A 14127-nucleotide genomic window follows, 5' to 3' on the forward strand; every position below is an offset into this window, starting at 1 on the left:
CACCGACACTATGGTGTGGTAATCTAGGGGCCACGTATCTCTGCGCGAATCTGGTGTTTCATGCCCGCACCAAACACGTCGAGGTTGATTATCATTTTGTACGGGATAAGGTATCAGCTGGGGATTTCCAGGTTCTTTTTGTGTCCACTAAAGATCAACTAGCGGATATATTCACCAAACCACTTCCAGCAGCTCGGTTTGGGACTCTTCGTGGCAAGCTCAATGTGATTTCACACCCACCTTGTGCTTGAGGGGGAGTGTTAGACTATGCTTTTATTATGTATTTTATTATGTAACTTATAATGTATAGCTTTGTAGCTCAGTTAGAGATCTAGTCTTAAGCCTATTAGATAGCTCTCTCTCCTCAGAGTATAATTGTAATATGAATTCAGTTGTAAAATGTATTAAACTGATATTTATACAACATAATAATAAGAGTACATCGTCATTCAAAAAATAAATAAGACTACTATTAGTACTGACTTTTTTTTTTTTTTGAAAATAAAGATCGATAGAATGATAAAATCTTCTTTAAAGTCAGACATAGAAACAACTTTCTAATTTTACCCTTCATTTTAACACCAACTTAACGCTAAAGCTAACCGAGGATCATTTTGGTTTAAAATTCAAAATTCGAATGACCACTTTGAAGAAGTTAAAAGTCAAGGGACCAATTTGAGAAAAGGTCATAGTCGGAGGACCATTTTGAGAATTCACTCTATATATAATTACTCATACACACACACGAGCGCACATACATGTTCAGGTGAAGTTGGTGTTTAGGTTCGAATGAGTATTACGCAATACCACAACATGTATTTGCGAATATGCAAAAGTACACTCAAATTTGGGCACCATGCAAAACTTCAAAATGCACCTGATTATATGTAAAAGTGCACTCAGTTGGTTGCTCTTTTACGCTTCATTGAGTGCACTTTGTGTTGGAACCGTTGGTAGAAAAACAAATAATAATTAAAAAATAAGATTATTATTTTCTGGAAAAATAAGATTATTATTTCCTTCCCTATTTTTCCAGAAAATAATAATCTTATTTTTTTTTATTATTATTTGTTTTTCTACCAACGGTTCCAACACTTTGTAATATTACTCAGTGTGCTAATGTTATAATTATAAAATTTTCACCACTCATTTTCGTATTTTAATTTAGAACAATTGATCTTCCCATCAACAATTAAAATGAATTTACTTTTCTTCTATATGTCAATTATCATATAATTATATATATGTACATTTATCATAAAGATTGACCATTGGTAATAATATTCGGTATAATCCATACAACATATATAACTATACTTAATAGAAAACACATAGGTGTGGTTAGACACAATAGAGATTCCCAAAGTTTGTTATGTCTAGTATTGAGGAATATAGTTAGAAGCATGAGGCACGTTCTACCTACAAAAGCGACTAATTACATTACGTACTCTATTAAGCGTAATGGCATGTGCATTGCGCAAGTGTTGAAATTCTTCATAGTGTACACGTGTCGCTGCATGGTTGCGCATCACGTGACCTGTACCTAATGCCCATGTGCTGCCCATCAATAGGACAAAAGCTAGCTTCGTTAATCCCTTTCATTACTTTCTTAATGTCCCATTAATGATAAGGACGCGCCGTTTGATTTTCACCGTAGGATTAATCAATCTTAACCCTCTACAGCATCTCAAATCAAACCAACTTTTTTTTTTTTACACAACAAATACTCCATATAATTGCATTACAATGAATTAATAAATCAAATACTGATTAAATATCTTATATACAAATATACAAAGATATTTTCGAAAATTTTTGCGTTGTAGATAACCAATAGTTATATCATGGATCATGGTCCACCATGTATTTTATTTAGATTATACCTGGCATGTAGACTGTAGTTGACATATTAGGTCATTTCAGTTAATATGTTATGCACTTTTTAGCTATCTGGTTGTCATATCTTACTTAAAACCAATTGATGATAAGTGAGTGAACATTAACCATTTAACCACATCTATCAATGACAAGTCACATCATCACGTCTCGAATCAAGCAGAAGCTAATTCGATCAACCAGGCCGACGGCCAAGACAATGCAAGGTGCAAGGTAGGTCCTACTACACAATATAATTTGTGGTAGATAAGATAACAGAAAGAAGGGAAGGTGGATGGCCTCAATTAACAATAACTCATGTATTATACTTAATAAGAAGATAGATGCTGGAATCTTGAATAGTAGGTGACCAAAAGGAGTGGACAAAACTATAGTGAATAAAAAATGTGAATGTAACTCCAAACGAGGGTAAATGCTTGTCTTTTCTGACTCATATAATCATAGTGGAAGTCTTGAAGGTTAATAACATATTGTTTTTTAATTGTACTTTATAAATAGTATGATTGTATTGATGAAAGATTTTAAGTATAAACCACTGTGTCTAGATCACAAGTAAAAAAAAAAAAATTACTTTTAAGGTAATAAACATTATTATAATATTCCCTCTCAATAAATTGAAGTGTTTGCGAAGCATTATATATTATTGAACTTGAATTTGGGTTCTCGATCCCATGATGATAAAAGTTGGCAGGTAAAATCGTTACCCGTTAAGAAACAAAAGGAGGTAAAACACGGAGTGTTGTCTGTTTGTTTGCCACCACCACTAGCTTAGCTTGAGTGGCGTAGGCTTTAGATAATACTTTAAAAATATTGTTCCTAATTTTACTTATTTAACCTCCCTGCCTATATGTGTGTGCAAATTGAAATTGTGTAATATATGTGATAAGGACTGGTTTGGTATATGTAACAATATATGTGTTTGAGAAAGTTTTTTTGAATAAGATATAATTAAAATTCACTCAGATTAATTTTATTCAGCGAGATATGTAGATATCATGTTAGTGTAGTATATATGCATGCTCAAAAATATAAATATCATTGTTAATAAGACGGATCGGATCGGATTAAAATGAAAATGTAATACTTATATTAAAAAGCATAATACTAATCAGGAATAAAGTATTTGTTACTTAAGTTATCTCCATGCTCCATCCATGCAATCTTCTTTCACTTTTTTTTTTTTTTAGAAGAAAAAAAAATGCCACATCACTAAATTTATAATTATTCACTGTTCACTTTCTATTCATACAATTTTTTCTATCTTTCAAAAATGATCCCATCTTCACATCATCTTATTAAAAAAAATATTTTTTTTATCAATAAAGTAATAATAATAATAATAATAATAAACCCAAAGGGTGTCCTTGAATGTTGTTCCAATTCTGAGACCAAAATTGCAACATATGCAATTCTACATGTCAAAATTGCAACGCGCAATCAAAAAATAAATTCCAGCAAAGCTTTGCAATTTGGCATCTTTTCATGGCTGCCGATGACCTTATAAGAGAAAGTGTGTTACTTTTAAAAAATGTAATATTTTTATATTTTTATTTAAAAATATTATATTTTTTTCAAAATATTATATTTTTCCTTATAAATAACAAACATTTTATTCTTGATTAGTATTATATTTTTTAGTATAAGTATTATATTTTCATCTTAATCCAATCTGTCTCACTAATAAAGATTCATGAGACGATCTCACAGGAGTCACTCTAAAGTAATTTATACTCATTAACTTTTTATTCTTAATAACTACATATTGTGGTATGTATTTATTATTTTATTGATTTAAGAGCAACAACAATGTAATGGTGTAGTTTTTATTTTAGAATTTTGTCAACTTTAGGAGCCAACAACAAGGAGATCGAAAGACCTAAAAAAAAAAAAAAAATTGGTGATCACACTAATGCACCCGCTAAATGCACAAGTCACGACTACTCATAACTTGCCTTTTTATTTATTTATTGACAAAAAACCCCTCATTAGCATAACTCCCTTCTTTTGCTCCTCTTTCCTCATAAGAAAAAGCTAGGAAAAAATTTGAAAAACATTCCAATGATAATGTTATAACAATAAATAATTATATTAAAACCCTCCATAATATATATTTAATACAAAATATATTCTATGCAATTGGTATTATTTTCTCTTTTTTTTTTTTAATTATCAATTAAAAGTACTATATATGATAATGTGAGATTGAATATTATTTGTGTCTCTTTTTGTTATCTCTTGTTCTTGAGATTGGTGTCATGGATGATGCATAGCCCTATATTGTCAATCTTTTTGACTTTGTGGTTCTCATATTATGGTTATGGAGGAATAAAAAATTGTCGACGGTTGAGACCTTTGGGTACTTCCGGATTTGTGCCGGGAAAATGCATGCATGCATGCACTTTTCGTTACCACTAAGTACTAAAAGTGATCAAAATGTATCTTCAACATATTACTTCCTTAACACTAATTCTTCTTAATAAGATATGTCAATTAAATATGGGAATGATAGGTAAATTAATTCATTTTATCGAGTATTATCGTCGTACGTCGATGACTAGTAGATCGATATGATAATTTGTGTAAATAATTTTTTTAATGAGTTGACAGAATAAGATTAGGGGTGTATGGTAAATAGTTGTTAGTTGATTATGTTAGTGAGTTTGACTAGTTGATAAAATTAACTAATTGTAAAAAATATTTGGTAAATTAGCTGTTAGTTGATAGCTTATTACATGGAAAATGGCTTTCTCAAAAAATTTATCGAAAAAAATTGCTTTTAGTAGTTTTTGAATTTTAGCATTTTGAAGCAATAAATTGTTACATAAAGCTAATTAATCAAACATTACTATTAGTTGTTTAACCAAGTCAAAAAATTAATAGTAGTCAAACAAGTCAAAATTGACAGATAAGCTAACTATATTACTAAACAAAGCCTATATATGAACACAAACTCACACACTGAAAGTAATATGTTAGCTGTTAGGGGTTCCTGGTTTAGTTGCCATTAAAAAATACTACTTAATTAATTAAGGATTACATTATAAACAAGTTAAGAACCGACCAACATAGGAGCTAAGGCTGATGAGGCTTGAATGAGTCCAACGTTGTGGAACGATGTTCCTCTAGATTTTCTTATCCCTAAGTTTTCTTAATGAAATTTCGTTTCTTGCTTCAAAAAAAGAAACATTATAAACAAGTTACTATTAGTATTACTATTACTATTATTATTATTATTATTATTATTATTATTGACAGAGTAATGGTGTTAGCACCCTACCCGGATCACCAACAGGCATCTAACCCGACACCGCGTGAAATTCAAACAGGCAGAACTCCAACGGGTGGAAACATTATGACCATTCATTGCATTGAAGGGAGAAAATTAAAGCCTCAGCGCCTCATTCATGACTCTTCATGTTATTGCCGTTAGCCTCAACTCCCCAATTATGACTCTTCATGTTGTTACCGTTAGGACCTACCATAAATAGAACTCCCCTCAGCTAGCAAGGGACACGCCATATTCTGTACTGAAAAGACTGAACACTTAGCAATACAATTATCTCAGTTCACTTATGCAACTATTGTTAGTCATATAATATTATCCGGTAACATATTTACCGTCATTGGTGCTTTCATTGAGAGCCTGAGATCAACACTCAAGCAGGCAAACACACAACTTTCTCTTTCAACGACAAGCTGGAAAGAATGGCACGCTCAGGATCCGGAAGCTCCCATGGTTCCCGCAACGTGAACAATGGCAATGCCTCAGGTGATCTGCGGGATCAACTCCCCAACAACCGTGGGGGAGACCTCCGAGAAAAACTCAATGGCGGGAGGGCCGGAGACCTCCGAGAGCAACTAAACAACAGAGGGACAAACCCAATCATGAACCTCCAGGCGACTGCCGAAGCCATTCAACAGGCGGCGACGACACTACCTCAGGCCGTGGCGGGATTGCAAGGCCAAGTGTCCCCGTCGCAGCCCCAGGAAATAGAGGTGGAGTCCCCACGAAGGGTAGAAACCCAGCAACAACGCGACACAGCCCGCGCGGCGAGGGATGCAGGACGTAACACCAGGACAGGGGGCCTGGAGGAGGACACCCAAAGAAGTGGACCATCGAGACGACGACCAGGACCTGCCCAGTCTGCCCTCGGACGATTGGGACATAGGGTCCCCGTGCAGCAAAGATTGGGATCACGGGCCGAGGGATCTTCCACCAGAGGCCATCGCAGACACGAAAGCGAAGCAGCAAAGAGATCACCCACGGAGGAAATGGGCGAATCTGATGAGCCGGCCCCGCGTCGGCACGTTGATGAGTCGGCTCCAAGTCGACACTTAGATGAGCGGCACATTGATGAGCTGGCTCCGCGCCGGCACCCTGACGAGTCGGCCCTGGTCGAGAGGTTGTAGAGAAGAATTGAAGAGTTAGCGAAGAAGTAGAGGCGAGGGAACAGTCGCCGGAACCCGAGGTGCGGATGGCAGCCCCATTTTCCCCAAGTATAATGGACGCGCCTCTGCCGAGAGACTTTAGGTTGCCCGCCATCAAAGCATACATAGGGACCGCCGACCCGCGTGTTCACATGACGAGATATAAGGTCGCGATGATAATGATCGGGGCGGGGGACGCTGTCATGTGCCGGGTATTCTTGTCCACCTTGGATGGAGCGGCCCAAGACTGGTTCAATATCATCCCGAATGGGTCGATCCAAAATTTTGGAGAGTTGTCCAAAAGCTTCGTCACATACTTCTCCAGCAACATACAACGTAAGAAACCATTCTCTCACCTTTGCGTAATAAAGCAAGACAAAGACGAGAGCCTCAAGGATTTCCTAAACAAATGGAAGAAGGAAGTCAATAATGTCTCCGACTTTGACTCCAATGCGGCGATCCCAATATTCATCCATGCCCTAAGATCGGGATATTTACACAAGAAACTGAACGCCCACCACCCTCACGCTTTCTTGGCCAAGCTTATAGTTTGGTTATGAAAACGCTATATCCTAAGGGTCAGTACGAGGTCTGACCTCGCTGACAACCCTACACGTACTCCATTCCCTAAGGGCCAGCACGGGATCCGATCCCGCTAGCTACCCGACGGAAAGGCGCTTTCTTGGCCAAGCTTATAGTTTGGTTATGAAAACGCTATTTCCTAAGGGTCAGTACGAGGTCTGACCTCGGTGACAACCCTACATGTGCTCTATTCCCTAAGGGCAAGCACGAGATCCGATCCCGCTAGCTAGCCGACGGAAGGGTGCTTTCTTGGCCAAGCTCATAGTTTAGTTACGAAAACGCTATTACCTAAGGGTAGTACGAGGTATGACCTCGCTCACTACTCTACGGAAGAGCCGACCTTCGACCGACCCTACGGCCTATCGAAGTAAGCTACGAACAAACACGTTAAAAAAAAAAAAAAAAAAGAAAGAAAGAGGCCGAGGCACACGCCTCGGTCGACATCAGCAGAGGAGCACGACTCGGCCCACATCGACCGAGGTCCCACGCCTCGGCCCACATTGGTCTAGGCGCACGCCTTTGCCATCATCAGCCGAAGCGCACGCCTTTGCCATCATCGGCTGAAGCGCAAGCCTATGCCATCATCGGTCGAGGCGCACACCTCGGCCAGCATCGGCCGAGGCTCCCGCCTCTGCCATCATCGGTCGAGGCGCCCGCTTCGGCCAACATCGGCCGAGGCCCCGCGCCTCGGCTAGCATCGACAATCATCAGCTGACGCGCACGCATCGACCATCATCGGCCGAGGCGCCCGCTTCGGCCATCATCGGTCGAGGCGCCCACCTCTGCCATCATCAACCGAGGCACATGCCTCGGCCAACATCGGCCGAGGCCCCACGCCTAGGCTAGCATCGACCGAGGCCCCGCGCCTCGGCCATCATCGGTCGAATCCCGCCTCGGCCGACCTCCGGGACTGGCGCACGCCTCGGCCAAGGCCCCACACCTCGGCCCACATCGACCGAGGCGCACGCCTCTGCCATCATCGATCGAGGCGCACGCCTCAGCCATCATCGGCCGAGGCCCCACGCCTCGGCCAACATCGGCCGAGGCCCCACGCCTCGGCCAGCATCGGTCATCATCGGCCGAGGCGCACGCCTTTGCCATCATCAGCCGAGGCCCCGCGACTCGTCTAGCATCGGCCAGCATCGGCCGAGGCCTCGCGCCTCGTCTAGCATCAGCTGAGGCCACACGCCTCGGCCAGCATCGGCCATCACCGGCTGAATCCCGCATCGGGCGACCTCTGGGACTTTGGTTAAAAAAAATGATGAGGATCTTTGTTCAGTTTTACTCCCAAGCCAGCTCAAACACATCCGCAAACTCGGGAGTAGGGGGGCTGGTGACAAAGTAATGGTGCTAGCACCCTACCCGGATCACCAACAGGCATCTAACCCGACACCGCGTGGAATTCAAACATGTAGAACTCCAATGGGTAGAACACCAACGGGTGGAAACATTATGGCCATTCATTGCATTGAAGGGAGATAATTAAAGCCTCAACGCCTCATTCATGACTCTTCATGTTATTGTCGTTAGCCTCAACTCCCCAATTATGACTCTTCATGTTGTTACCGTTAGGACCTGACATGAATAGAACTCCCCTTAGCTAGCAAGGGACACGCCATATTCTGTACTGAAAAGACTGAACACTTAGCAATACAATTATCTCAGTTCACTTATGCAACTATTGTTATTCATATAATATTATCCGGTAACATACTTACCGTCAATAATTATTATTATTATTATTATTATTATTATTATTATTATTATTATTATTATTATTATTATTATTATTATTATTATTATTATTATTATTATTATTATTATTATTATTATTATTATTATTATGGGAAAATGACACTTTTTCCCCCTGAGTTATATACTTATAGCACTTTTCCCCCCTCAATTATTCAAGTGGCTGTTTTTCCCCCTAAAATTTTAAATGGACATATTTACCCTTAAAATAAATATTTTATTTATTTTTCTTCTCCAACAAAGTATGACCATAATTTGGTTCAAATCAAATAAACACTATAGCAACCAAACCGAAATATTCCAATTACAATTTAGAATCGAAACTCGATATTTAGAGTTTATTAAAATCCCGGAACGGACGGTTCATGTTCCGAACTGAAAAAATAAAATACATTTATTGTTGAATTTAGACTATTTTTAAAATAAAAATAAAATTTTAAAATAAAAACGGTTCAAAATCGCGAATCGGGTCCGGAACCGCCAGTTCACGGTTCAGGATCCAATTTTTTGATTCATAATTTTAATAAATTGAAATCCAAATATTGGGTTCTAGATCTGAATCATAACCGGAAACTTTTAATTCGATTGCTATAGTGTCCGATTCAGTTCGAACCGAATCGTAGTCATCCCTACGTATACGCAATAATTTATTGGAAAAGTAAAATAAATAAAATGTTTATTTTAAGGGTATAAATGTCAATTTAATATATTAGGGGGAAAAACAACCACTTTTAGAATAATTGAAGGGGCTAATGTGCTTACCTAAATAATTGAGGGGAGAAAAGTGCTATAAGTATATAACACAGGGGGAAAAAGTGCCATTTTCCCTATTATTATTATTATTATTATTATTATTATTATTATTATGTACGTATACAATATGTTATTAATTGTAGTATAATATCATTAATATGGGCGATGAGGCTCCTAGATAGTAGATACATTGTACTAGTGATGAATACTTTAACTTTGTTTTAAACATAACTAGCGGCTTTGCCCTTTTTGGTGTTGGTTTTCTATTATTTCAGCAGCTTTAATCTTTCTGTTTCTTCACCCAAAAGTGAAAACACAAAACTTCGAGTTAAGGTAGCTTCATAAACAAATCAAGCACCAAAAACAAAGCATTATATATGTTAACTAAAGGTCAATTGTTTGTGCAACGTTAGCTAGGAAGACTAACCTCAGCTCGTAGCTTCATTTAACTAATTGTAGTGTTATTTAAAGGTTGGATTAGAGCATCTAATAACTATTTAAGATCTATAAAGTAAAAGTGAGTTATCTATTGTGGTTTGAAGTTTAGTTGAAAATTGAAATAAACGGTCTCGTTGTGTTATCATTGAGATCAACTCTCAAATGACTGTGAAGAGAACTTTTTATATTTTATATAGAGAAAAGGGTCAAATAGGCTCATAAACTTTACCCCAAAGGTCAATCAGGCCCCTAAACGTTAAAAAAATTCAATTACACAGTCAAACATGTCAAATTAGGTCAATAAAGCCCAAAAACCGGTAAATAACCTATTATTACATGTCATTTCAATTCCGGCGACGGATTCCGGCCACCGGTGACGAATTCCGGGCAAATAAAATCAAACCTTCTTATAACACTTATAGATCAACAAGATTTAACATTTAGTGATTTTCAAAAGAAGTTGAGACATTAATAAAATTCCAATTAATTTATTAATCCAATTCAAAAGTACCTTAATTATTGATCCATATATAATATAATGATTGTAGATTGAGACCAAATCATTTTCTAAATGATTCTAATTCTCAATTTACTTGGCTAAACAATAATTAAAAGAATTGAAAAACTAGCCATGCATGTTTTCTTTAGTTATAAAGATCATTTAATTATCATTTTAGTACATGTATTCTCCATTTGCTCTCTAATTCTTGCTGTGACAATCTAGGAATAAATTTGAAATAAAAAGGCTAAAGATCACTAAGTTGAGAAAGAATATGCATTGTGTGGATAGATATGATATTTACCGTTTTATTTAACTAATTAATTAAATCAAAATTAATATAATTATAGAGTGCCGTTTGTATAGGGATTGGGAATGGGAGAAATTAAAAATATTTGAGCATATAAAGAATGGCATTAGCCTAATAAATCAGGCGTAATACAGTTTATTTCAGTTGTATTGGGCAGTGAACAATGCACTCGCCGGCCACAACACGACCCACGACCCCTAGGGCTAGGAGGATATATATATATACAGCAACTTGCAAATAATCTTATCTATCAACTGCGTGCTGCACTAATTAACAAGTATCAATAATTTAGTCACGATATACCCGTGCAGTGGGGGTATGAATGAGATATCCCGCACGAGTTTAGTTTACTGATTCAGTAAATAATATTTGAAAAAAGAGATCAAAGTTTGAATTTTGACAACGATAGTGTGAGGATTATGTCTAAATTGGGCAGATTCCTTGTGGGCATTTGTCATGTCTGCTGAGTCATTGAGTCACTATGATTTACATCATCCTAAATGTTATGTCGAGTCAGAGTGTGGGCCCTTGAGGTTGGAGATTTAACCTTTTAGAAGAAGAGATTTCAAGTTTAATTTGAGCTCTGTAAATGCAATTATCTTAAAGTTCATGAAGTCTTTTAGTTGCTTACGAATAGGATTAAACTTTAAAACTCATGACCTTCTGATATGATAATTATGTTTCACCCTTTTGCCTACTCCTTTTGGGCGTCAATCCCATATTGAAATAGTTAGATGAAGGCATTAAGCTATTTAGGTAAAAAAAAAAAAAAAAAAAAAAAAAAAAGCTAGATTGAAATAAAATTTGGTCTTAAATTTAATTTGTGCTTTTATTTTCATTTATTACATTTAAAAATAGTGAGTAAAATATGTATACGAATTGGCATGTTTTTAGTAAATATATGTGGAAAGAGCTACATGAATGCCTTAATTATCTCTGTAAGTTTTTAGTAAATTTAGAATTTTCCGCATAAAAATGATAATTTAGCCAATTGTTTACCATTTACCCAAAATAACTTCCTTCAATTCAAATTGAAATTGATTATTTTTTTTGAATACTATTGACTCTATCTATTATAAGGTAGTATTTGTTCTATACTTTCTCAAACAATATCTCACCACCGAAATTCGATACGATCCTGTAATCTTCCCTCAAGGAAAACCACAAAGGTGTCATCTGAGCACAAGGTGTTTGACGAAATTGATTAATTTTTAAAAAGTCAAATAACAACATCCGCTCATACTTAGCTTGTAGTTGTGATGGATATATTAGGAGAAGAGGCTCAGGGCAAACCGACCCGAGGTGGTCGCGGTGCGATAAGAGGGGACTTGGGCGCCCTCGGTTGGGGTCGAGGTAGACCCTGATTGGGGTAGACCTCGGTCGGGGTCGATCACGAGGTTGACCTCGGCCAGACAGAGTAACCCGAGGGGACTGTCACGTGGGAGGGGCGTCCTAGGCCTCGGGCGTGCCCACGTGACTCGGTCAAACCGTGATCCAACCACCCACCCTATTCTCAAGGGGCGGTTGGGAGGATTAGCTAGTATAAGATGACATGCTCTTGTCTTGTTAAGGACATCTAAATCTTTTTTCATCATTACGTTCTCTTTGTAATTTTCCTACGAAAGTCTATCCATACGAAAGTTGTCCCCGCGACATATACTCGTTGCCTTTTCCAATTTACTATTTATCGGGTTTAGTAATTCGGGTCCATCCCGGGTAATTAAATCCATCAAGTTGATATTTGATGGCGTAAATAGATTCATAGTATACGAGTTTTGATCTATGCCACTTAGTTATACAGGACACAATATAAATGTAAGAGGTAGTAATAAGGTCGAGAAGTTAAGAGTCTAACTATATGAGGTCGGTAAGATTTAGTTAGTACAATACAAGTTGTGCGGAATCAACCCCTTGCACTAAGTAGGATGTCCTATTTATACTAAGTGGCAAGGGGACATAATGATGATAAGTTGTTGACATATTGACTTGACATTCATTGATTGGGCACTCAGGTCGGTCACGCCACATGTAAATTGTTGATGTGACGATTGGTGAAATGACAACGGCATTAACCTATCTAGTAGCGATGGTTGGAAAATGTGTAAGATATCAAGATCGATAAGTCATCTTATATTTAGACTAGGGAGTCTTATATATGATATCGGGTTCGGAAAAGTCTTCTTATGTCAAGATTTGGATGTCTTATGATATCGAAATTAAGAAACCTATTGATATTGAGTTTGGAAAACCTATTGATATCAAGGTCGGGAAACTTGTTGATTTCAAACCGAAAAGCCTATTGATATTTAGACTGAGAAGTCAGTTAAAATTGTGATCAGGAAAAAATCACAAGTATACAATAACCAAGTCATCAGAAAATTAGGGTTGCTCTATATCCCCATTAATACTTAAATGTGAAAATATTATTAAGGAAAAGTTACAATGTTGATTGACAACGGTAACTTTTGCCCCAGATACTATATATATATATCATGTATGTCAAAATGATTATATTGAGTTTGATTGGCAATTATTTTAACCCAATTTTCCTTATAATAATACTAGATACAAAAGTACGTGTGTACTGATTGAGCAGTACGTTATATTTTTTTTCTTTAAACATTGAGCTATTAAAATTGGCAATAAAATTAATGTTGTGAGAAATGAAAAACTTTACTAAAAAGATTCTGAAAAATTAATTAGGCGGTGCCGATTTGCCTAGCTTTAACTTTATTTTTTGGTGATGTAGAATATTGTTGACCAATCATTAACGATAGACGGTGGTTGCAACTTACTAATTTTTTTTTATTTTTTTTTTAAAGATCAATAACAAAAGGAAGCCAAAATAAAGAAATTTAAGAAAGAAAAAATTGTAATTTATATCATTTCATAATATGTCATTTATAAATGTCAGTCATAAATTATTAGTGGTGTAAATATTGTTATATAATTTTTAAAACAGTATATTATTGTGTCTCTCATAATTTAGATGTTGTCATTTAATTTTCTTCTCGTACGGTATGAGAGTGACAATACATATAATATTTTGAAAATTAAAAAGTAACATTTATACTATTAATAATTCAGAAATGACATTGATAATTGACATATTATATTATAGATGAACATAAATTACAATTTTATTACTGCAGCAGTCCAAAAAGGGTACTCAAAGCACCTAACTTTTGAAACAAAGAAAACCGCGTAAATACAAATACCCCATCTATTGCTTTTACATTCACTTTTTATTTTTATTTTTATTTGTCCATTCATCATTCATCATGCACGTATGGCGGCAGATTAGACTCCACAGAAACGAAAATCAAGAAAATGAAAAACAGGAAAATGCATGATAAAAATGCAAGAATAATGTAGAATAAGGTAAGTTATTATTATTATTTTTTAGTACACACTATTACAATGTAATATATGTTATATACTTTTTCTATCTGTTGCAGTTCAAAGAGTG

The sequence above is a fragment of the Ipomoea nil genome, unplaced genomic scaffold (genome assembly GCF_001879475.1).
Source record: "Ipomoea nil cultivar Tokyo-kokei standard unplaced genomic scaffold, Asagao_1.1 scaffold0146, whole genome shotgun sequence".
Classification (NCBI taxonomy): domain Eukaryota; kingdom Viridiplantae; phylum Streptophyta; class Magnoliopsida; order Solanales; family Convolvulaceae; genus Ipomoea; species Ipomoea nil.